The 25,212-nt window shown below is 42.1% G+C and overlaps 1 pseudogene; it reads left to right on the forward strand.

Moving 5' to 3' along the window:
* LOC138579996 (sulfotransferase 1 family member D1-like) overlaps nt 1–24,799 on the forward strand; it is a 189,548-nt pseudogene extending 164,749 nt beyond the window's left edge.
* Nucleotides 24,800–25,212: the final 413 nt, after the last annotated feature.

Here is a 25,212-nt window from a genome sequence, read left to right on the forward strand (position 1 = left end):
TGATAAAGTAGAGATGTTGGAAACGAGATATACAATTCAGACAAATTATTTATCAGTAGGTATTGATTGTGGTTTGATTCAATATCATGCATACAAATATCCAAATGGGTAGTTAGTGATTTTAAAAAGGCCTAGGATCCTGTGCTACATATATTGCAGATGTGTGCTGCATGGGCAATGAGTGATAGGATCGTGGGTCAAAGCTGTACATGACTTCCACTAACAAATAAGAGAGACAAACACGTGTGAACTTCAAGCTGCTCTCTTTCCCCACATCAAGTTGCTAGAGGACAGACTGGATGAAAAGAAATTTGGCATGAACACTCACAGACTGTGCAAAAGATATTGGAGGTTCTGGATAACAACCAGGCTACATTGCAAAAGGGACACAGTCTCTTGGAAAGTGTGCAAGGAAGCCAAGCAATGCTTAGAAAAAGACAATCTGAGTATTAATGATACTCATTGTCAGTGTTTACAGTACACTAAATTATCACCCTTCTTATACCAATTGTTTACTCAAATGCAATTTAAGGGAAGCCAAGAAGCAGCTGAATAGCACATCATAAAGGCAGTACATTTTCAAGCAGAGTTTGATCAGCTAAAACCAACATTAAAAATAATCAAACAGCAGAGAACCCAGATATCCAGAAAAAAGACCATGCAATACAATAAATACAATAACTCACCTTACAATTGGCAATCACACATGCATAAAGGGATCAGATTAAGGTGTCTTCACAAGAACTAGTTATGCTACATTATTAAGCTTTACACTGTGCCAAATCACCACCGTAGTGGTCTCAGATCGCCTGGTTTGTTCAGCTAGTGAAAATTATATTTATTTATTTCATTTGTAAAGCGCACATAGAACCCATGGGCATTGAGGTGCAGGTAGGAAAGTCGCGCATGGTTACATGAAGATACAGCTAAGGTGGGTAAATCCTGATGAAGTTATCATACAGAAGAATCAAAATTGACCAGCTGCAATCATTTTACAGTACATTCTTAGGCAGGTGTTGAACAGGCCTAGTTGCAAGCATAAACAGGTAAATAAGGGTAACCTGATGGCAGTTATCAAACACAGATACAGAAGCTCGACGGACGGGTAAAAGTCCTACAAGCAAATACTTGGGGCGGTGGGATGGGAGAAAGATCATAGTGAGGGAGTGCCAGGGCTGGGGAGTTTGGATTTAGGTGATGATCTTGGTTTTGAGAGCTTTGGTTTTGAGAGCTTTGGGAATATTCTAAACAAAGTGTTTGTGTCTTCTCTCCTGTGCGGACGGCAATGCTTCCCTGCTGAGCCCATGAAAGGCGCATCCCCTCCCCCCATTGTCGGCCAGTACAATGGAGAGATCCACAGGGGCTTCAGCAACAGCGCCAAATGGCGCTGTTAAAGGGGGGTCAAGCAGGGAGGGGGGAAGCAGCTCACCTATCTTGGCAGCGTGTCCCTGCTGGACCTTGCCTGAAACCTCTGCTTCGCGGAAAGACACCAACCTAGGAGACGTGATGCACTCCTCTGCCAAGTTGCCATCCCACCCTCCCTTTCTGGCAGTAGGAGTAAAGAGTGGCAGGCGTAGGAGGATCATGTGGACTTTTATTGGCCCCTGCCAGGGGGACCCTGAGGCTAGTTAGGTGCAGTGGCGAGGGCACGGTCTCCCTCTCACTGGGATGGCTTTGGCCCGACAGGAGGGTTCAATGGGAAGGTGGCCGGAAAAGGGGGTGTGGGGCCAGGAGGTGGAAGAGGTCAGTCAAGGTAAGGCTGCCTCCTAGGATCACCCCCCCAAACATAGGGTATGGGGGGCTCGGTCTGTGACGGCTTAGGGGGACCTCACCATGTACAAACACCAAGAGGGGGCGGAATGGAAGGTTCAACCAGGAACTGCCTGTCACAAAGAAAACTAAAATTGTTGATATGATTTATGAGTTATGTTAGAAATGATGGTGAAGAATTAGGGTCGTGTTCATAATTGTAATGCATTGGTGATGTCTTAGGAATGTTAAAGGATTAAACATAGGATAAAACTTGACATTGGGAGAGAAGTTAGAAAAAGTAAAACACAATCAGCTGGTGCAGTCTTGCATACAGAACAATTGAAGCAGATGTTAGCTAGCTGGAAGACTATAAACCAAGAGAATGTGAAAGAGACACATGCTTGTCAGCAGCAAAAAAGATTCCTTACAAAAGTAGTTACAACATAAAAGATCAAAAACATTTGAGTCTAGTCAAGCCAGTATTGAATCTAGGGAACAGCTTGTATAATATAAATAACACATGGGGCCTCATTACGACCCAGGCTCTGGACCATGGTGCTATTAGCACCATGGTCCATGCCGGTCTCCGGCATGGTGGATGGCGGAATTACCACCCCCATCACAAGGTTGGCGGGGGTGGTAATTCCCCATTCACCATTTGCCCTTCCCCATTCCCATTTTGCCTCATTGATGCTCTGGAAAACCAAAGTCATTGTAAAGGATGGTGTTGTAAAGCATCCTATAAGTAGTGCTGAGGATTAATCTCCATGGTAGTTTGCTCAAGAACTCAATAGTGAATTTGCCCAAGTATTTCAACATGTTGATTCCAAAGATTGGGACTTTGAAACTACATTCTTCCGGACCTTCCCGAACAATGTAGTGACTCAGTAAGTCACGATTTGAAAGCCAGCAAGATGCTGTTTGCTAATAAAAAATCGTTGTAACATAGATTATTGATCCAAACCATAGATGAATTGGTGGCGTTAAACAATACGACTATACATTTGAAAAAGATCACTCTAAGAGAGAGGGCTCTAGCAAAACAGGAAATCATTTGGCACATTGACTAGCCAAAACTAGAGGTTAACAAGGGGAGGAATCCATTGATATGGAACACCTCTTAGGATAAATACAAAAATAGTAGTGGCTCGATCAAAATCTCTATTTGAAATTGAGCTTTCCACTCTGCAAAGGAGATGGGGTGCTCTGGAATTACTGATCAAAAAGGTGCTGCGATAGGAAACGGTTATTAATGTCTTCAAGATCCATAAAACATTCCCCTATCTATACAAGATTACAAGGGGACGGAAGATTTGAGAATATTAATGACATTTCCACAGATATTTCAAATACAAGATGGACTGTTAGTAAAAAGAACCCTTCCTCATCTAGTTACAGCCAGTGGGTAGTATATACCTCATTCAGATGTAGTATATACCTCATTCAGATGTATTGTTTAAAATCACTCCCATGAATTGGCTACCACCAGTTATAGGGGATTCCAAAAGACTATATAGATCCTACATGAAGTTGCTTATTGGCCACATATGGGCAATGACGTAGCTATTTATTTAAAAGGCTGTTTGGTGTGTGAACAATTTAAGCAATCACAATCTCCCATATATTGGGCTACCCTACAGAAAAGATTAATAACATTGCCTTCATCCAATTTAGAGATTGATTTGATTGGACATGTCATTCATTTGCATGTGAAAACAAGTATATGTTGTCCATTACTTGTTCATTTACAAAGTAGATTGAATGTTTCCGAGACCCAAATGGTAAGGCTAAGACTGCTGCCACTTTATTGATCAACTGCATCTTTTTTTCATTTTGACCTTCCTGAAAGGAGAGGGTCTGATCAGGGTAGTCACTTTTCTAGTGAAGTGATGGCTAAGATGTGGGAAATTCTGGGACACATCATATACTGCACCACGTCTATTGAGGGAGTAGAGTGATATAACAAGACAATTGTGGGAATTCTTAAGAGGCTTGTAGTGGATTCTGGACCAAGATGGAACTGACAATTACCCTGGTTTTGATAGAGATCTACCCCTACTTCAGCCACCTGAAAATCTGCTTTTCAACTCCTGACTGGTGGAGAGATGGTATTACCTTTAATAAATACTGAATGCCCGAACAGGCATTAATCAACGCCTCTACCACTCATGAACGTTTAAAACTATTAAAAACATCTGTCAAACACATTCAGTGATGCCTAGAAAGCCTTACAAAACCTATATGGTCAATATGAAGATATAATATGATCTTCAGGCCTTAAAATGCAAATATGAAGTAGGTAATCAAGTCTAGCTCTATAGTTTTCAAAGCAACCCATCTAGGGTGCAGAAATGTCTGCCTTCAGGGAAAAGTACCTTTTGAAATTATAAACAAGATATCTCTGGTTGCCTGTAAAGTAAACATACTGAATTGGGCTCAAACAGACGAATGCTGCATAATCATTAACCAGCTGAAGAGTTGTTATCCCAATACATTCTCAAGCAAATAAGGGAATCATCTGAGCCCAGAGTCGAGATGGCCTCTGAATACATTTTGAATATGAACAGAAGGAACAGGGAAATGGAATTTGTGTAAAGGTATGTAAGAACATTTAGGTGGTAGTATAATTACTGGGAAAACCGTTAGCAATATATATTCTCTGTGTCTATTGCCTATGCTAAACCAGTCATAGACCTCCGTCTCATAGTTCCAATTTATTAGCCTGGTGATCAGATACTGGGTGTGGAGAGTATCGTTGGAGCTTCCCATCCCCACAGGAAAAATCTGGTGCTGCCAGAGACAGAGGGACTGAAATAAAGGAAATGGCTGCAATTCTGATATTTTTGAGACTATCAGAACAAGAAATTAATAAAACTCATGAATGTTTTCTGTTGAATTATGGTTATGGCAAACTCTGTAAAAATGTCTTCTCAAGGCCAAAAGTAGCTCCAAATCTAATCTCTATACTTAAAGTGGCTCGTAGAAAGTGACTCATAGATCCCTTTATCCCTATCATTTCACCTGTTGGATGCAGTAAAAAGAAGGGGGATTGGAAGGGTAGGCTTTATTGAAGGAAATATTTAAATGTGCTTCTGCATGTTTGCTGCCATTTGAAAGACAGCATGATAAACTATGCAAATTGAATTGTAGTGTTTGAGTGTACTAAGCAATATATACATGGAGCCGCTGGGAGCCCTCCTAGCCTCTCACCAACAACACTGAACACCCAGACATACAGACCTGGCTATCAACCATGAAGTCTGAGGGCTTCATAGCCGAGTTCACCTCCTGCGCCAATTACCTTGGTTTCCACAATGACAAACACCTCTCCTCCAAGACACACACAGCTAAGAAAACCCAGCCAGCTTGGTATCAGCTCCCCCTCCTGCAGAAGGCCAAGCCCTTCCTCCCACTGGACAGATTTAGATCCACTGTTCAAGAACTGGTCTTATCCCACCTGGATGGGGGCAATGCACTCCTCAAAGGCCTCCTGTCATTCTCCCTTGTGCCCCTGAGAAGTTTCCTACATGCGGCCACACGCCCTATCAAGAACAATCTGAGATTTACTATTTGGGTTTACTGGTATAACACAGCCTTGAAAGCATATCAAGCATATCAAGCAAATTATCTTCACTGGGAATTCAATTGGGCTACTGTTCCAATGTGAAAATATACGGGGCTGCTATTAATCCATTCCAAAAGTGGCTGAAATAACAGTGGTATGTAGATAATGGCCGGTTGTAGAAAGTGAACTGCTAGTGCCGTGTGCAGCACGAATACGGCATTCCGCGTGGCAACATTGTTGCATGCAGTGATGTAACCACATTCCAATGTAAGTAGCATCATGCATATAAGAAAGCTATACTGATTTTGTGACGTTCAATGTGTGACATCCTAAAGAAAGCAAGGTGACTTTGCTATCAAAGGCGTACCGTATGTAAAGCGTATGTGTGACAGTGAAGAGATGAACATGTTATTAACATAATTTATCACTGGTGTTACAGGAAATCGTCGTAATGGAGGGACTTAAGCCTAGAATAGGGTACAAGTGTCATGATATCAGTAAAATAAAGGATGATGAAAATGTATGTAATAGGCATGTGATAATGGCTCCATCCTCCATGTGCCCTTTGCAACTAAAGGCGTACTAAGTGTCATTAATTACGTATAGCTGTAAAAAAATGAAGAGTACATTTGCATCATGTGATAAAAATGGCATCAGCCTAAGTGGTTCCATGTGATAATCTTGCCGTGAAAAAGTCCCTCTTAGTTAAAAACATTGCTCATTCAGAACATTCGGTTTCATCAAAAGTCACAACAATCAAATTGTGCAGCACAGTGAAATTATGATAAAGGACATATATCCGCAATTACCTATATGTATCAGCTAATTCCATTTCATGCATTACATTTTAATAATAATGACACACCAGAAACTGGAAAGGGAACATGTCTCAAAAGATTACACTGTTCATAGGAACACCTGCCTTTCCCGGTCTGTGTTGAGACCTTGTGGGAGAGTCCTGAGTTTACAGATATACTTGGCCTCCATCCTTCTCAGCTGCTTTTCACGGTCTCCTCCCCTCATTGAGGCTTGACCGAATTAATAGCCAGAAACTTCACGTCACTTTTCTTTTCCATCTGATGCGTAATATTCCAATGTTGTGCCAGTGGGAATCTAGGTTCCTGGCTGCTGGTGGTGTTCAAATGTTCTTTGATCCATGCCCCCACTCCACGGATGATGCTTCCCACACAGTATTACCACACACACAGATAATGATGTATACCACATATTTGCTGCAACAATTCAAAAACGGTGTGATATTTATGTCCGATAATCCCCTGGTTGTAAGTCTGTGTCTTGTCCAAAGCATGAGAACACATAGTACAGCTACTGCATTTATGAAAGCCCATTGTTCATGATGCTCCAGCCAGCCAATTGCCTCTCAATTCGGAGGGTTACATGTAGCTAGTACAAAGAATATTGTGTAAACTGGTTGACAACTTATAAACCATATTAGGTTTATCGTCTACATAGAATTTCAAGCAGTCATCTATGGCCAGCACATGCCAGTGCTTCTTTAAGAGTTTAAAGAGTGTGGAACACCCATTGCTGTATTGTGTCACAAATCTAACCACATTATTTTGTTTTGGCCCCACTGATTTTATTCTCGTGCTACAAGCAATGGGTTATGCTCTGCATTTAGTCATAGCTTTTGTCACTGTCCTTTGCAAATCTTTGCATGTTGCCCCTTTGCTTAAACATCTCTTCAACCGTTTCTACTTCTGTGTTGGTCACATGACGTTCACTACAGTTACACCATGCTCTTACATTTCACCAACTGGTGTATTATTAATGATATGCTTCAGATGGTAACTAGTTGCTAAGAAAGTGGAATTCACCTCAGTGGGTTCCCTGAATGTCTGTGTGTGAATTCACCCGTTCCTAATGTAAACCATTACCTACAAAAGGAGATCTCTCTAGCATGAATATGCCCAATCAATTCCAGTTCAAACTTATTCCTGTTCATAAATTACATATATATTCACTAAATTGAACTAAGGTGCCATCCCATATTAGGAGAATGTCATTGATTTACCTATGACAGTGTAGTACATGTCGTGAAAGGGTGCTATGTGTAGATGCATATGTCTGCTCAAAGTGACCCAGAAACCAATTAGCTAGAGAGGGGGCACAGCATGCCCCCATGGCAAGCCTTTGGTCTGCATGTAAAGATTGTCAAAAATGAAAAACATTGTTTTTCCTAGTGAATATTAGTAATTCTCTAATGAGATCGAGATGCAGATAAAAGTTTGCTGATAGTCCAGCAATGTGATAATCAAAGAATTTGATATCCAAGGTATGCTCAATCAGTGGTCGAAGTGGGCGGGAGCGGTGTTCCTATAATTTTTAAAAATACGTTTCAGCGTTCAGATACTTTTATGTTAAAAACAAACCTTTCCAGAATGGTTTCATTTTAAAATAAAAGTGTAGGAAGAAGTTGAAATTTGCACTTCCGTGCACTGCACTGAACATTCCTTTAACAGCAAGTATGTTTGTTTGGGGCTTTGGATTGTGCATGTTGATGGGGTTTGTGTGGAGCAGGGCCAGTAGGGAACATAGTTCCACTAGTTCTTTTCATACACTTCAACCACTCTGCTCAATAAATGTGTATAAGGCAATGATGTTGAAGCTGGCAAGATAACACCCCTGTAAAGCGTTCCATTATGTATTTGTATTGGTGTATACTTCTGTACAGCGCTCTGTTGCTTCTCGAAGCTAGGTACATGCTCAGTAAATATCATAATAATAATTTTAAAAAGATAATAATTATCATGCCACTCTACTTGATTCAAAATGTGGATGATATGTGTGGAATCGTGTGTACGATTTTAGATTGGAAACCATCGGTTGTAGTTATTCGGCAATGTACTTGGATACATTTTCAGTGATCCAACCGATTCCACTAAGTATGGGTCTAAGCTTGAGAAGGGCAGTGAATGGTTTATGTATCGTTGGTAAAAAATACATAGTAGGTAAGCTCGGTTCATCATGACGCAAGAAAGATCTGTGTTCATCCAAGAGGATGCCCTTAGCATGCCATTTATACACCAGTAATTTATATTCGTCTGACATGTCCATGATAGCACTGGTTCTAAGTTTCTCATAGCATCCAAAAGTGTCCATATGTCTATGCTCCATAACACTATAGTCCTGCTTGTTAAGTATAAAAATGTTCCCCCCTTTGTCTGCTTCTTTAATAATAATACTGTCATCACTGGACAGATTATCTAGAGCAAGACGTTCTTGTTTGGTCAAATTAATATACATAACATATCATTGACTATCAGCTCCCATGTCCATTGGTCTATGCATGTCAAATAGGACTGTCTCAATAATACTATGTGGTGCAGTTACTGGTGTAAATGTAGACCTAGCTCTAAGGATGGATTCACTGAGGGTGTCTGATGCAATCTCCAAATAAGGGATAATTTGAGAGCCGGATAAGGTACCGTCATCATTCAGGGATTGAAGTAGTCTAGTGTCCTCTGTGCCCTCTGCTGTGAACATGCTCGGTGTAATGAAAAAAACAAAATTTTTGTTTCTGGACAAATTGAAAAAGCGCTATCTGTGTTTCAATATAGTTGATCTTGTTTTGAAGGTGCAAAAGACAAACCTTTATGTACTTATGTTGCACATGTATCTAGTGGCCTGTCTGATAACTTAGTAATCAGGTTCTTCTCTGATGTGTTGTTTCTAGGTTCCTGCAATCTGACCTAATCCTCGGTCTCCTTATGTATTCTTCCTCATCTTCCCCTCTTAATTCCCTTGTTTCTGCTTCCCCAGAGTCTCATGTTGAAATATCTCTGGTCATTGGATCTGCAAATCGTACATGTTTTGTGGTCTCCTGTCTGCTGCCTCATTTGGAACATTTTATCTGATCTAAAAAAATACTTTTCTTGCCTGTATGTGATTCATTATAGCTGGTTTCTGTATTAGATGTTGTGGTGGTAGTATCTATCTCATTCTCTGTATCTAAGCTAGCAGTCGCAGAGTTCGGTGTACTATCTTGGGAACGTGGTGTCCTGATGTTATCATTGTATTTTGGCTGGAAAATATAAACTCTTTCATCCCAATAGTCTCTATCATCCCAGAAAAAAACGTACATGTTTTCCTCAGTTTGAGCTAATCATGATGTTTCCTTAGTATCTCATTCAGTGTTTTGTAGTTTTTAGCTTTTGTTGCTTCTGGGGCTGCCATATCCATGATTTACTTCTTCACTGTCTCAATCTTTGTTTCAATTCTCTTGTGCTCCCTGTCTGCATGTTCTATAACATGCTGACAGGTAGAGATCTGGTTCAGCAGAAAAGCACAAATGATATGTTAAAATGTGTACTTCATGCAGACTTTACATATTTTAATAACTTTATCATGTATGAAGTGAGATTAACATACATGATATGTCCAGATTCAGAATACGCTTACAATTAGGACAAATGCAATTTTCACCAATATCACAAGCCCATGAAGAGATTTATTTGAAGAATGTATTTTCCAGTTCAATATTATTTTTCACTTCTGAGTGGGTGCTAGTTCAAAAGAAGAAAGGATGAGGGCCCTTCTGAAGGGAACATCTGGCAGGGCATGACCATTCCAAAATGTTGGGTTAGATGATTCTGCGAGTGTTGAGTTTTCTGAGTATTTAGGCTTAAACACATTGGGAGACGGCAGAGTTTTGGGGAAAACAGAGAAGAAAGAGAACCTGTCTGACAGGCGAGAAGCAGATTGCATACAAACTGTGAGTATCTGATGAGCTCATCTCTTCAAAAAGGTAATTTTCCAGATTGGACTGACTGAAGGTGCCTTTTGCCAAAGGAGGACCAGATAACCTGAGACACATTTTCTATCAGCAGGAGAGCTGACTTGGTGGAGCTTCCTGAGGCTAGTTGGTGACCCTACCTCTTCTAGTTCTTAGAAGGGCAGACAGAGTGAGAACGAAAGCTCTGGGATAATTTAAACATTTTCATGAGAATTAATTAAATCTCAGATAGTATTTAAAAGTGTTTTGGGAATCTTGTATAAAAGCTTTATCACTGAAAGAGGGGATATAGTTCAAGATGTACGTGATTTGTGATTAATATTTCAAATTGAAACTCTAGCTAGCATCATAGTATAAGGTCTTTCTCTTTCACTTTGGTATCTCTCTAACCTTTCCATCTCAAATTCAATGTAGATTAACAAGTCCTCTGATTGGTGTCTGCCGTAGCAAATAAACTAATTGAAATCTGTTCTTAGGGGATCACAACTGAGGAGTTGTGAGGGTAAACCTGGAAATAGCGAGTATAGTAGGCCCCACTGTCCTAGTGATAAAAAGAAATAGACATTTTTGTTAAACCATCAATGTCAAGTTATGTGCCTTAAAATTGAAAAAAAAAACATTTTTGAGATGTGAATTATATTGCAAAATACCTGAGCATTTTGTCTCAACAGTCATTTATATTTGTTTTACTTTGTATGGATTGTTGCGCGTATTTCAATGAAAATGTCAGTGAAACATAAATAGACAGGCAGCAGTGTATTTATTATCACTTTAGTCGGAATTCATAGCTCATGTTTTGAGGTGATTTCCCCAGAATTGTTTGTTAGGGGATCACCTGCCTTTCCCTGATGTATACTTTTAAATTAACTGAACATATTCTGACTAAAACAACCTTTTCCTTGTCCAAGATATTAGGGTGGGGTTTTTGCAGTGGGTGATTACAACTCTGCCATTTCTCCATCATATATGAACCACTAAAAAGTAAATATACATTTCATGGATATTTCTTTTCATTACTTACTTACAAATGTGAATGCAACTAACAACTGCAAATGTTAACACTGTTGGCTTTATCAATATGTTTTCCAAAAGCCGTTACAGTTCCCATATTTAGGTGGTGCTATTTTCGATTATTAAACTTTCGTAACCATATGTAGGACTAAGGAAATTAACAGCAGTATATTAGGTCATCGTCTCCTCTAATTAAAGGCAGATGTAATGTAAGTAAGGGTAGAGATGGCATGCAATCAACCAATCAAGTTCATAGTTTATGCATTGTAATAGTCTGACTTACTTAGATGACACGGGCTATCACAGCAAACAACAAACATTTAAACAGTGCAAATAGTGAGAAAGAAACATCCTCAGTTTGATTACATGCCCACTGGAATACTACTCTGAGCTGCAAAGAGAACTCTGGCCCACTTTTTCAAAGGGGCTATTGGCATTGACCTGTGGAATCCTTGTGGACATAATACTGGTTATTTCACAAGGTACTTCAGCCATTTTTGGTTAAAGTTTAAAAGATTTTCTTTGTGCCTTATCTGAGGAAAATCAAAATAGAGCAGCATGAATGACTCAGATAGTGCTCCTTGGACTTCATGTCAGCGGGGAACCATGACCAGCAAAAGTATTGTTCTTTCAATAGCCAGTGATTCACTGTTTTTTTGCGTGGCAGTGGTCTCGACATCTGATGGGACCAATAAGAGTGAACAGTCAAGATCAGTATCTCTAAGAGCATGTACACCCTGGATCAGTTGACTTAGACACAAATGCTCCCAGAGGCTAATGAAAATGAAAGGTCTACTACACAGGCGTGGTGTCGTCTGAGGAGTAGCACGGACTAAGCATAACAACATTTTCAAGATGTGTTTTTGCAAGGCTGATGTTTTTCCACTATCTCTATTCTGCTCACTCATTCTCAAACTGTCAGTCCCTAACTAGACCACTGCATATTGGACCCGGTTAACTTTTTCCAGCAATGTCCTCTGGGTTGCGTGCACTTTAAAAATGTACAAATAAATACATGTCTGGTAACCTTCTCTCACATTTCTGCCTCTCTGGTTTCCTCTTTTAACCAATTAACTGCCTCTAGTGTTCATATTTGCATCTGAATAAAATAGTCCAATTTTGCATATGGATGCAAACACACACCACACATTTCCTAATTGCCATTGGGAATCATGATAATCCTGCAGTATGTGCTGTTGGGGGAGCAGTGGAAGGGTTAATACACGTGCAAAGTTAAGCCTTTGTGGAACAAGTCCAAGCCTTTTTAGTATCATAAAGTAAATCGCCCCTCCATGTTACAAAGTTGATGCTTGACTCTCTCATTTCAGGAGTTGACCAGTTAGCTGATATGCCATCCCCTCGATTGATCAAGACCCACCTGCCTGTCCAGCTTGTGCCGGTGTCCTTCTGGAAGAACAATTGCAAGGTATTTGATCTGATGGATCTCGGAGTGACAAGTGGGTAGGTGGTGGATGGGTTTTCTGACATCTTCAAAGGCCACCTGGTGACATCTTCCAGGCTTGCCATGAAACACCATAAGTGATGACAGTCCTAAATTCTAGCTCACCAAGCCAATTTTTCTAGTTACATTTTTCACTTTTGAATACCACCATAAGTAGTCACTAATCTAAACTAGAAAGTGCTCTTACATAATGTGAATGAAAACCAACACTGCGGTTAGTCCAGGAAGTATAGTTGATCATTTTTGCGGTAGCCATTACAGAGAGAGCAGGTTATTTAAGCCCCAACCGCTCCCCCACCACCCTGCGGATAACCCCCTTTAGAACTGTATTGCTGAAGATGCAACTGAGTCATAGTGAAGGCATTTGAAGCTAAGTAAGTGGAGAACCTCTACTTCACTTTGAAATTGAAATGGAGGTCACCCTAGATCGAGGCAACAGTCAGTCATCTGATTGTTCTTATTTGAAACCACCCACTAAGAACGTGGCTTGATTTCATGCCATTTGTAACTTATGGAAGCCCTCTCTGGGTACATCCAATCCCTCATCGTAAACATAATGTAGAAAACATGATTGAACAGCAATACATTTAGAAAACCTGGTAGAACGTCCAAGGCCAAGCTGATTATTCAAGGCAAGCTAATTATCTCAATTAAGGAACGTGCACTCAAGGAAATAAAGACGTTCGACTATCTCGACTTTCACTTGGAGAATAGCGGGAGGCGGAACAAACAGATGAAGAAATCCCAGGTTTCCCTGTTACGCAAAGTTACTGTGATTGAATGTTTTGTAAGGAATTATGGGAATAAAGCTGTGTATCCAACTTTAGAATTGTACAGCGCACAAGCAGTAGGGACAGCCTACTATGGAGCAGAACTGTGGGGTTTTAGCAAAGTGGGGTGCCTGACTGTTGCCGTAAAAACACTTTTTTGAAAAGGCTCCTCATGGTCCTGAAGAACACCCCCAACAATTTGATTCATGGGGACTAGACTTCAGATGTATTAGTGACATTGTGCAGTTAATATCGTTGTTATTTTGGGTCAACATGTATTCAGTATAAAAACCATAAAGTAACAGCATGTAAAAATAGACCTACAAAACCACTTTAAAATACACAAGAATGAATGTGCTACCGACTAATGTCTTGTAAAGGGGCGGTTTCATTACCCCGGCTTGCCCATGTTCGATCTTCACTCTTTCTGTTGGACCTGGAATGTACCTAGTCTCAGCCAAGGAATGTGAATGGGAATGTGCAAGAATCTTTTATAAAAGCGTTCTGGGATCGAATAGCCTCTTCACGACTATCGCTTGCCTAAAGTTGCGCTGGGCTGGTGCTACTTGCCGCACAAAACTGAGCGGTTGCGAGAATTATTTGGTGGATATTGAAAATCCGATGACACGTGCCCTGTACACGAAGAACTGATTTAATATGCTTCTGCTAGCCCCAGCAACAGACGCTTGGTATTAAACGGGAAATGTTTGCTGCCCATTTTGCCCAACTAAACTTGAAGACGTGCAGCACTTGTTATGCTTTTGCCCAGGTTATTCTCTAATAAGGATGGGGAATTTAAAAACATGCTTAAAGAATGATGGTGTCCGTTCATTACAGGATGCTGAGACTTTGTATACAGAGTCTTCACTCTCTGACGTGGTGTTTGCAATTTCATATGTTTTATTGAGAGCTTGGAGAAGGAGGAATAAGGAAAATTGTTTGTTGGAATGATGTGTTTTTATATCCTGCTAAGTTTTCTTTGTGAAGCCTTCTATTCATGAAATCTTGATTGATAATATTAATGTTTTTAACCCTTTTTACTATTTTTATGATTGGGAGATGAGTGTGACCCGTGACATTGTTCTTCTTTTTTAAATTTTATTATTGCTGGGTCCTTTTGTACTGTTTTTGTTGCTGTGTCTGCATTTATGGCTCTTAGCCAAAATAAAGCTTGTTTTGATAGTCGGTTCAGCCAGTGTGGTATTAGGTGGTATTCCCTGTCATCTTGAATTGTACAATTTAAGACGGACATGTATTGTAATGCTCAGATTCCATTGGAGTCACAGGCATCCAATTACTGACTGAATAGAGGACCAACAGAACTTTGGTCTTGCTGACATCACAGCATCCCCACATGTTCCACGCACAGGTCTACTTTCTCTCAGTCACGTGTTAATTTACTATGGATTAAAAGCTGAACTGAAAGCTCATTAAAAATGGATTTCCTGAATAAGGAAGTGCAAGAAGATATACTTGTGGGACCTGACCATACCCTTTATTTCCCACTGCAGGTAGTCTACGTTGCCCGCAATGCCAAAGATGTGGCAGTGTCCTACTTCTTCTTCCAACAGATAGTGAAAGGGTTGCTACCCACTGGGACCTGGCAAGAGTTCCTGGAGAATTACATCACTGGAGAAGGTGGGTGAAGTGTTTCTGGAACTTGTGGGGGTGAGAGGTTGGTGAGATTGACTGGGTTCAGGGTGAGGTGCTATTACAGGCTTCTTAACTTCCATGCTCCATGTCAGTCATGAGCAAGTAGAAGAATGGCGGGACAGAAAGTACTTGTGTTTGGATGGGGGAAATGACAGACTGAGAGAAAAGGGGAGAAATGTGGAAAGTTGGATGGATGGAGAATGAGAGAGGAGAGGGAAAGAGAGAGGTGGGACGGTAGATATAAAGAGAAATAGGAGAATTGATTGAGATAGACAGATAAGTGACTGAGAAAGATGGAGATACAGAAAGACAGTTCACACAGTGCATGCAGCCATTCATTCATGTACATTGCTAACACACACCACACATAGATTCGTCACATGCTTATAGAGCTGGAATCAACCAGTTCCAAGGGTGACATGGAGGAGAGGCTAGGCCTCCACTTCTTCTCCAGTCCAGCGACATTACAGGGAGTGGGAGCAATATCTCAGCATCCCCTTTCACTGACTTGGGGTACTTGCAAAGTGGCTGAGCAGTGTTCACATATGGGAAATGCGTGTGAGACAGGGAGGAGCCACTACTTACTCCACTTCAGGCTGTAAGTGGTGGGCTTCGTTTCTTTTTTGTACATGACTGGTTGGAGTAAAATATTGGTTTTCTGTTGGGCAATGGTAAGTGTTGTGTCTTGTGTGCCCTGCCTTAGTCCTGCATGAATGCTTGTTGTGAGAATGCCTGATGGAATGTTTTGGTGTGAGTGCCTCTGTAAGCTCCATGAAGGTGAGTTGGAGTGAAGCAGCCTGTGAGAGAGGAGGCCGGTGGATGTCACCTGTGTACCGTCCTACTTACTTACCTGTGGACTTACCTGATGTATATACCTTGTCGCTGGAACTTAGTAAAGAAGTTCACTTCCCTTACCTGAGTACCAGATCATCCATTTTCACCCCGCAACACTGGCTTGAGGGAAGGGCCACAAACCTACAGCTGTCCAGAGTGAGCAGTTCCTGAAGGAAGAAAGGAAGCAGTGAGACCAAGGAGGGGACATCCACCGGACTCCCGCCCCCCAACGGTGATCTGACCCCTGTCCCATAGCCCAACAGCAGTACAAGGAAGGAAGGAAGGGGGCAGCTGGAGGGCGGGAAGCGACTACAAGAAGCAGATGGAGAACCAGCTGGGCTAACTTGAAGGTGGAACTTGGGGTCTGAAGATTAATAAACAAGCCAGTGCGCACACCCATACAGCTACGAATTGAAAGGGGCAGGTTGCAGTGAGGGATGGCGCAATATGTCTGTGTGCATAAGCGGGGAGGGACGGCGCAATATGTCTGAGTAAACGCTGGCGCAATAATATCTTCAGGATCTTACCGTGTGACACTGTGGCATTTAGAACACTTCCTGGAAGACTCAATAGGGTGCACCGTATTACAGAGCGCAAGCTCTTTTCTCAATGCTGCCTGAGAGCTAATGACGATGTTGCCCAACACTCCAACATCTGCTACGTCTCCACACTCTCCATGTTTCGTGCAGGTTCTTTCCTCTAATGGGCGGCATTTCGGATCTCCAATGAAGAGGAGATCAGCCGCTGCACTGACTTGTATGGAAGATGGAGATGAGACCACAGAAGGATACCACGGGATTGTGGAAGGACTCCACAGGCCCAGGAAAAAACAGGGAGTGGGGTTGCCATGCTGCGAGTTTGGAGATGGGGCATTGAGCACGCCAGAAAAACCTTCTGTGATGGAGGTGGACCCCATGCGAATAGAACAGAGAGGACTGTGTACCTGTTCTGTGAGGTACTGTGTGCGTTGGCTGTGAGTCAGCAAGGAGGGAACTGAACGCACACTGTGAAGAGTGCTGGGGCTATTGCCGGTACTGTGGCAATGAGCTAGCAGATCCTGTAAGCACGTCCATAGTTGTACTTGAAGAGTTGGTCTCAGACCTTTTAACTTTCTTCCGGGAATTGTCAATAATGAATAGAGAATATTAAAAGCAAAATGTGATTGCTGTTTGTGATGTGAGGCCTGTGTTTTGACTTAGGTCCTGCTTGTAAGATGCATGCAGCTCTGTTTGTTGTGTTGTGGTTGAAGTTGAGTTTCGGCTGATGAGAGGATGTATGACATGGCCTCTGTAATAGCAATGGCTAAGTTTTGAGCATGTAGTTACATGATTAATTTGTATTAGAGCAAGGTGATGTGCACTGACCCTTTTTCTTCCACGGGATCTATGTGTACTTTATGGACTTTTTCATAAAGAGTTTCAATCTATTAATCACAAATAATCTTGTGTGTAGTTGAGGGGGATGGGTGTATTGTACACGTGATGTGCAGTGGTAAAATGTTGGAAGTTTTGCTTTGTAACAGGACTTGGGGTTTGGAACCAGGCACTAGTTTTAAAGGGGTGTTCTGCCACCCGTACCATTGATTATGGGGGTTTGGAACACAGCACAAGTTTTATAGGGGTTTTCTTCCATCTGTGCCATAAATATTGGGTTTTGGAACCGACACTAGTTTTATAGGGGTGTTCTGCCACCTGTGCCATAAATATTGGGCTGTTGGACACCGCACTTGAGGGGTTTTTCCTGCCCGTGCCTTGGGGAGTTGGATGCCAGTACCTTAGGGGGTGATCCTCTCCGCCTGCCATGCACAGAGTGGGTGCCAGTACTCTGTGCATTTTAAGCTTTGATTAATTGTTCTGGTAGTATACTAGAGGATGAAGGGTACACTGTGTTTCAGTGCACCTTAGTTGTTGGCAGTAGGATGAATGAGGGTGTTGTTTTGGGGATTATGTGGTAATGCTGGTGTGGTGAGAGTTAAGGCTCGGTGTATTGGATAGTGGATTGCCCGCTTCGCAGGTCGTTGAAGGGACTATGTTGGTGTGAGCATGAGGCATGTCTCCTTGTTCTTCCGAATGCAGTGAGTCGGTCTTGGATTGGAGATTTGGAGTTTGGAGTGAATGTGACCAGAGTGTTGTTGGTTCCACCTTTGGTCGAATTACCCTGTGTATTTTCCCGTACACTTATTTCTGTACCTTTATCTTGATTTCTGTTGAGGAGGGAGATGTGGTGTCTTGTGTTCCCTGCCTTGGTCCTGCATGAATGCTTGCTTGTGTGAATGCCTGATGGAATGTTATGCATGTGGAATGTTGTGGTGTGAGTGCCCCTGTAAACTCCAAGAAGGTCAGTTGGAGTGAAGCAGCCTGTGACAGAGGAGGCCGGTGGATGTCTCCTGTGTACCTTCCTACTTACTTACCCTTGGACTTACTTGATGTATATACCTTGCATGTGTTGGAGGGGGGCTTGGAGTTTTGCTAATTAAGATGAGTCACAATCTTAATTTGTTCAATTATTATAGTTTGTTATGTGGTTTAAAATGGAGGATCAGGGGATAAGGGAGGCACTCCATCCTAAGAGTGGGTGGGTGTTCCCCAGTCTACCATGACAGGGTTTAAGCCTTAGGGGAGTGATACTTTAGAAACAAATTGTTTGATTGGTGGGAAAGGCTTAATCAGCCACTGAGAGATGGTAGAGTTCATTCAGGGTTGGGTTTAGGAAGTCTTTGTGCTCCGCTCTCATTTAGGGTATAATTAGTGTGTAGCTCCAATGCCAGGCTGTATATATTGTAGGACTGGATACGCCTCACATGTATGTTGTCCTTTAACAAACTTTACTGATGAGTGTTTATTTTTTCTCTGTGTCCGTCCCAATACCTATCTCTTACACGGACTCTGGATGACCACTTTGCCTCAATCAAACACTCTTCTGTAAATGAATACACTCTCAATGAAAGCTGCACATCTTTCATTCTAGCACTTAATTATCAACCATAATTTAATATGACTATTGTAAAAATGTGTAGATGTATAGATGGATATGTTAATAGACAGACCGATTGGGGGATTTATGTGAAGATAGATAGACAAAGAGATAGGTGGATTGAATGCCTATACATTGTGGAATTATTTTACCACCTGAGTAAAAATCACCTGAAAGTGCTATTAAACTCGCATGCCTAGATGAAAGGCATTTTTATGTTGACTTCCTTTTCTATTGGCTATTTTACGTCTTCGTCTTTTGATATGCGATAATCTCTTCTCAAAAAAAGTGCGATATGCGATATTCAATGTTCAGATAGGTTAACAGTTTGGTGTAAGAGGTTGACTAAGATTTCCTAGAAGATTCCGCCTCAGCTCATTATTTCCCAGTGCTGCCGGCACTCGCCTGCTCAGATAGAACCAAGACTCAGTGCTAAGCTCAAGGTAAAGTAGGCCATAAATCATTGGTGGTATGTGTGTTGCTACCATGAATCCTAGACTTGTAGCAAATGCACATCTGCGGTAGTGTTGCCGGAACCTTTGTGCTGTGGATGACACGTTCAGGAGTCGAGTTCACTGCCCTTTTTTTTCAGTAGTAAAGCATGCTACTTTCAAGATGTTAGTTGGAGGCTATCAGGTCAGTGCTTGGAGACAGTAGATAAAGTTAGCCCCAAACCATGTTTCCCTAGATTCCCAAAGCATAATGTAACATAAAAGGTCACACAAACCAGGAAATGCCTGATTATCTAGCAAGAAAAACCTACCAGACTGGGGCATACGTCTAGCCTAGAATAAAGTTGAAGTTATATATTGAATGTCTCTGGAAAAGTGCTAAGGTTTGGTAATGTTAAAAATGTGCAGTAAAGAGCCTTATGATACTGTTGGGAAACTTGGAAGCGTGCAAGGAACACCCTGGGTTTTTTACTTGCGCCCTGGAAGAATTAGTCATTCAGTCTCATAATGAGTTTGTAATTCCAGCGGGATACCGGGGAACTACGATACCATCTCCGCCGCCTGATATCCCGGTGTAACTGGGATATTATGGGTGGCGGGAGAAGCTGGTAACTCCCCATTCCATGGAGTACTATAGTCTATATTGGATTTTTCTGAGGATCTTAAATGCCCTGTTCCCCTCTCCACTTCCTGCAGACAGGTCACTCTGAGTATGGCATCATGAGGAAAATAAGACTTGTTACAGCAGACCGGATTAGACCATCAACAACAGGTTTGCTCTGGACCAATCTGCTTTAGCATTTTTCCTACATAAATCGGTGGGGCACCCTATCTTTGATTGATCTTTGGAACACATTTGATGAAGTATTTAATGGAAACTGATTAGCAGTACAGTCTTCACCATCTGCTAAAGGGATGAATACAGAAGCTCCAATGAAGAAGTAAGCTCTTCTCTCTAGCCATCCCATGAGCCTATTTGGGATGACCATCTCGCTGGAGAAGGCCTACTGCAGCTGAGACAATTGTACAGAGGCCCCTGCTCACTAGCAGTGACAGGACTCTGCAAGTGCTCTCAACAAACCTTCCTCATTGAGAAGGGCAAAAGAAAGGACTCACCTTCCCCACCCTGTGCTGGGTCCTCCAGCAACCACAGAACCACGGAAGTGACATCTAGCTCTCCCTGCATCTCTGAACCAGCTTTAACACTGGTTTGGGCACCTTCAACATTGTCCAAGCTGCTGCAAGGGAACTGCCAGAGTCATCTCTGTCCTCAAAACCTGAGCTCTTCTGCACCTCGAGACACACTTTCGCCAAAGCACTTTAACAAAAAATGGTTTACAGCAGTACAATCAAAATGAAAATGATGCAAAAAATCAACAATCAGAAACTAAAGGGAAATAAGAAAATGGGTTTTTAGTTGAGAACGGAAAACTTTATAAGAGAAAGAAGCGTGGATAATTAATGTAAGCGCATTCCAATGCTTAGGTGTCTAGCGGAATCTAGAAAAAGCAGAAGGTGGCTTAGGAACCGAAATAAGAAAATGAGATTGTGAACGAAAAGGTACGAGAAGGGTCAGGGAAGGAAGGAGTCAAAAGAGCAAAGATATGGAGCAAATGGAAATGAAAAAGAAGAAAAAGATAAAAAGACAGAAGAGTGTCTGAACAAAGAGAATGAGTAACATTAGAGCGGAAATGCAACTAAAAAAGAAGACGCATAGCAGAATAGAATACAGAACATAAAAGAGTAAGATGAGACTTACGAAGACATAATAAAATAACCAAACAATAGCTCAGGTGAGAAAAAACAAGCAAGTAAATCAAAGGTTTAGTGGCCTCAAATGAGAGAAAAGGATGATCACGATGACGATTCCCCAATTCAACACCACCTGTCTGGTTCCCAGCTTCTTTGAGCTCTAAGTCATTGCCAATGCAGTCCCATGGTGCTGTGTTGTGGCATTGAAGTGAGTGCGCCACAAAGGCAAGTCTCTGCTTCTCCGTTTTGGATACCTTGAAGTCTTCAAGCACTGCTGACCCAACATCTCCTGAATTTTCCAGCACCTTAACTCTGCAAGTCAATGACGCTGCCGAACTGCACTCCATCATTTAATTCCTTCAATGGGTATAAAGTGAAAAAATCGTTTTCAATTTGCCGAAAAGAAAGATGATTTAGTAGACCCTTCTGTTACTGCACAGAGCAGTCTTTCTAAATCGAACTGTCACACCCCTGCCACAGGCATGGCGAGACCCAGAGGCGTCATTGCAGGAGTGTCAGGTGAGTGTCTGTCTGTGTACGTATGTGGAGGGAGTAAGTGTGTGTTGTGCTGGAAAAGAGGGTGCTGGGTGGGTAAATGGGGAGTTAGGGGTAGTTAAACCCCTCAATTAAAAAGACAACCAGCAAGAGAGGGTGGGGTGGGAGGCAGTATGTAATATTTTGGAATTTTAAAGCCAACACAAAAACGGCTGAAATATCACATAGAACCCTTCAATGCTGCTCCACGACACAACCATGACTCAGTGCCAAAAGCGCTGAGACTCTTGGTCCTTTGCCGAAAAGCCTGACTGGACTCTGTTGAGCCCCAAGACCAACAACTAAAGGTATGTGAAGTGGCCCTGTCCCCCTTGTCCACTTTAAAAGATTGTAGTGATATTTAATTTCACCTTCTCTTCCTTTTGAAAACCGTATTCATTAACTTCGGGTTATGACATATTGCTGCTGCGATCTTTGCTGAACACTCCTCTCTACTAACCCAAAGCGCCCCTTTATTTTAAAGTCTGCTTTCTATGTGTTTTTCCTTAAAGAGGTGGGCCATTAGTGTTTGTATTTCTGTTACTTTAATTAAAGATACTTTTTTTATGTAACCTTAATTGGACATTCTTTAATTTTGGTGCCAATTTACTATTGTTGCGTGGATTGGTTCTGTACCATCTGTCACACAGAGTATAGCTTGCCCTCGGCCCATGTTACCAAAAGTGGCTAAGGAGACATATCTTTCGGGCTGTTCCAGTTCCACCTTTATGATTGGACTCACTTCTAGTTTAGTAGTAGCGTTGGGCTGAGTAGATGCTGTTGTCACTATTCTCCCTGAACTCCTGCAGAGAACAAATCATTGTGTTAGTCATGTTGATCTGCATTAGAAGAAGTAGTGACAAGGATGTGAGCCTGCCCAGTGGAGTAGTATTTTTGTTAGCGTGCATAACCCTTGATCCTAGAGTGCATTGTCTTCACTAGTGTCTTCGGAAAAAGACATGGCTCTTGATCCTCTAGGCGTATTAAGATGCAAGAAAGGAGCATTGACTCTTGGAGGGGAGTGGTTCTTGAATCGAATAAACATGGCACAGTGAGGCACAAAGGGTTCCATGTCTGAAATCAATGATAGTGGGGCGTGATGAATGTGACGGACAATAAAGTACAATGCACTCAGGAACTTTGAACTAGGCCAGAGTTCTGCAACCTTTGGCTGTCTCGATGCTGGACTACAACTCTCATTAGCTCCTGCCAGCATAGACAGTGACAGGGAATCATGAGATTTGTAGTCCAAAACATCTGGAGAGCTAGAGGCTGTAAAGACTTGGTCCGTGTCAATGAAAAACCTGTATGTTATGTTGTTTCATGTGGAGTGCAGTACTGCACAGAGAGATTTGCTTTTATGCACTGTAATAAGGCAGACAACCGAACTTGTATGTAGGGATAATAACTTTGAAAGCAATGAATGCTGGTTGATGAAACAATAAAACTTTGCTGAAACTTTAACACACCAGGAGATCAAAAAAACATGATTTCTTATTTTCATTCACAAATGTAATGACTTTGAAAATGTGTCGTCCAAAATCACTTATTACAGTTTGAATGTAAATATGTAATGGCCTATCCTTGTTTCATACCTAGTATCCTATGGCTTGTGGTCTGATCATGTAAAAGGCTGGTGGGAGAAGAGAGAGGACCCTTGTGTTCTGTACCTGTTTTATGAGGACATGAAGGAAGTGAGAGCTTTAGAAGACCCATTCACAGTCCCTACTTTTTAAGGAAAGTCTGGTCAGTTTTTTTTACTGGAAACGTACTAGTGTCGGTCTTCTATTTCTCTCAATTTCTCACTCTCCCATTCCCCTGCAGAACCCAATTAGAGAAATTAAGAAATTATCATGGTTCCTAGAGAAAGACTTTGGAGACGAAGTTCTGGAGAAGATTGTCCTCCAGACGTCATTCAAGAACATGAAGGAGAACCCCATGACCAACTACAAGAAAATACCCAAAGAATTCTTGGACCAGACTATACACCCTTTCATGAGGAAGGGTAAGCAAGCGCTTAGTGATTACTTGAAGGGGAGGGAGATATTGCTGTCTATCGATTACAAGGATGGGGGTCTATCAATCAAGCTGAGTTCTTAACTTTGAAATACTCCATAAAAAACCTTTTCAACTTTGTGGGCCTGACTATCTTGGGTTGAGCTGGGAAAACCCATTACTACTGAACACAGACATTCAATGTATATAATATATAGCTTTCGATCAAGAGAAGGCCTGTGTTCCAGCAAGAGCCAAAGCCATGTCATATACAAAAACAAGACATGGTGCCACATTACAAGTGTGGCGGTTCAGAAATAAGGGTGCCGATTGCACCATACTGGCACACTTTCCCGACCGCCACACTACAACTCTGTGGGTGGGGGCCATTGCGCCCCCGACAGGTATGACCTGCCGGGTGCATCAGCATTTGGCCACAGTTTTCACAAAATCACTGGCATCATTAGAAACAGTGCCTGTGCTTCCCTCTCCCCACTCCCATGGAGTCCTATGGAACTCAACGGGAATGGGGAACCACATTTTCCGGTGCCTAACATCCCAGGCCACAGGGACTTGATGTCCCAGTGGCACTGGGATAGCAGGTGTCGGGAAAGTGTTAATAGTCGGGCGGCAACCCGCGGGTCGCACCGGTGGGTTACCACCAGTCTCTAATGAGGCCCATGCACTCCGATTACTGCTTGAGCCTCATGCTCTCTCAAGAGGCCTCAAGCTGGTTCTCACCATTTAGTTGCCAATTACACAGGAAACGTAGGGGCTTCCATTCAAGAGAATGTTAGATGCACTTTGGGGCAAGGAAAGGTGGAAAGCTAGCAGGACATGAGTAAAACAGAAAACAAACGTGTCCTTGCCTGGCTCAATTTTACCACAACAGGAGGCAATGGCTATTAGCTCTGTGCCACACTTAATGTTGCCACAGTTGGGTCTTTTTTGGGGCATTTAGCATCTCTTCCGGCATCTAGATAAGACATAAAAGAGGGTGGTAAGGAGCACAGCAGCAGCCCTAATAATCTCCTTCGACCACCCACCAGCATGGGATGAATATAACCTGTGGATTCTGGAGTCGACGTCAGTAGTGAAATGAAGTCATCTTTCTTGACCAATCGTTCTTTAACCACCAACATCTGTCTGTGTTTTCATTTTTGGCATGTTCTCCTAGGGGTGGCCGGAGAGTGGAAGAATCACTTCACTGTGGCCCAGAATGAGAGATTCGATGAAGACTAAGCAAAGAAAATGGAGGGATGCTCCGTGCGCTTCCGCTGTGAGATCTGAGTGGCAATTTGCCTGCGTCTTCTCATTGTGTCAGTATCATGCTGCAGGGTTTTATGAATTGGAACCATTCCCAATTTAGCCACCATCTTGCTTCCATCCTCATCACACATGTGGCGCAACCTCTGTCCATCAGAAACCATGCGATTTAAAAAAAAAGGCCAGTGAATAATAATACAGAAAAATTTGAACTATTTTCCTAATTTACTTTTCTGAAGGATTGAAAAGAAAGAGAGATTGGTATTGGGGTCCCCCCTGCGAAGAGGAAGCCAAAACAATGGAGAGGCAGAACATCAAGTGCAAAGGTTACAGGGAGCAGAGGGCTGAGGAGAAAACTGCATTACGAAAGATGAAGTGAAATGACCCTGATCCATAATGTGGCACGATCGAGGCTTCCATATAAAGTCCCTGAACCC

This window comes from Ambystoma mexicanum, chromosome 3p (assembly GCF_040938575.1).
Source record: "Ambystoma mexicanum isolate Mex_15411 chromosome 3p, UKY_AmexF1_1, whole genome shotgun sequence".
Taxonomy (NCBI): domain Eukaryota; kingdom Metazoa; phylum Chordata; class Amphibia; order Caudata; family Ambystomatidae; genus Ambystoma; species Ambystoma mexicanum.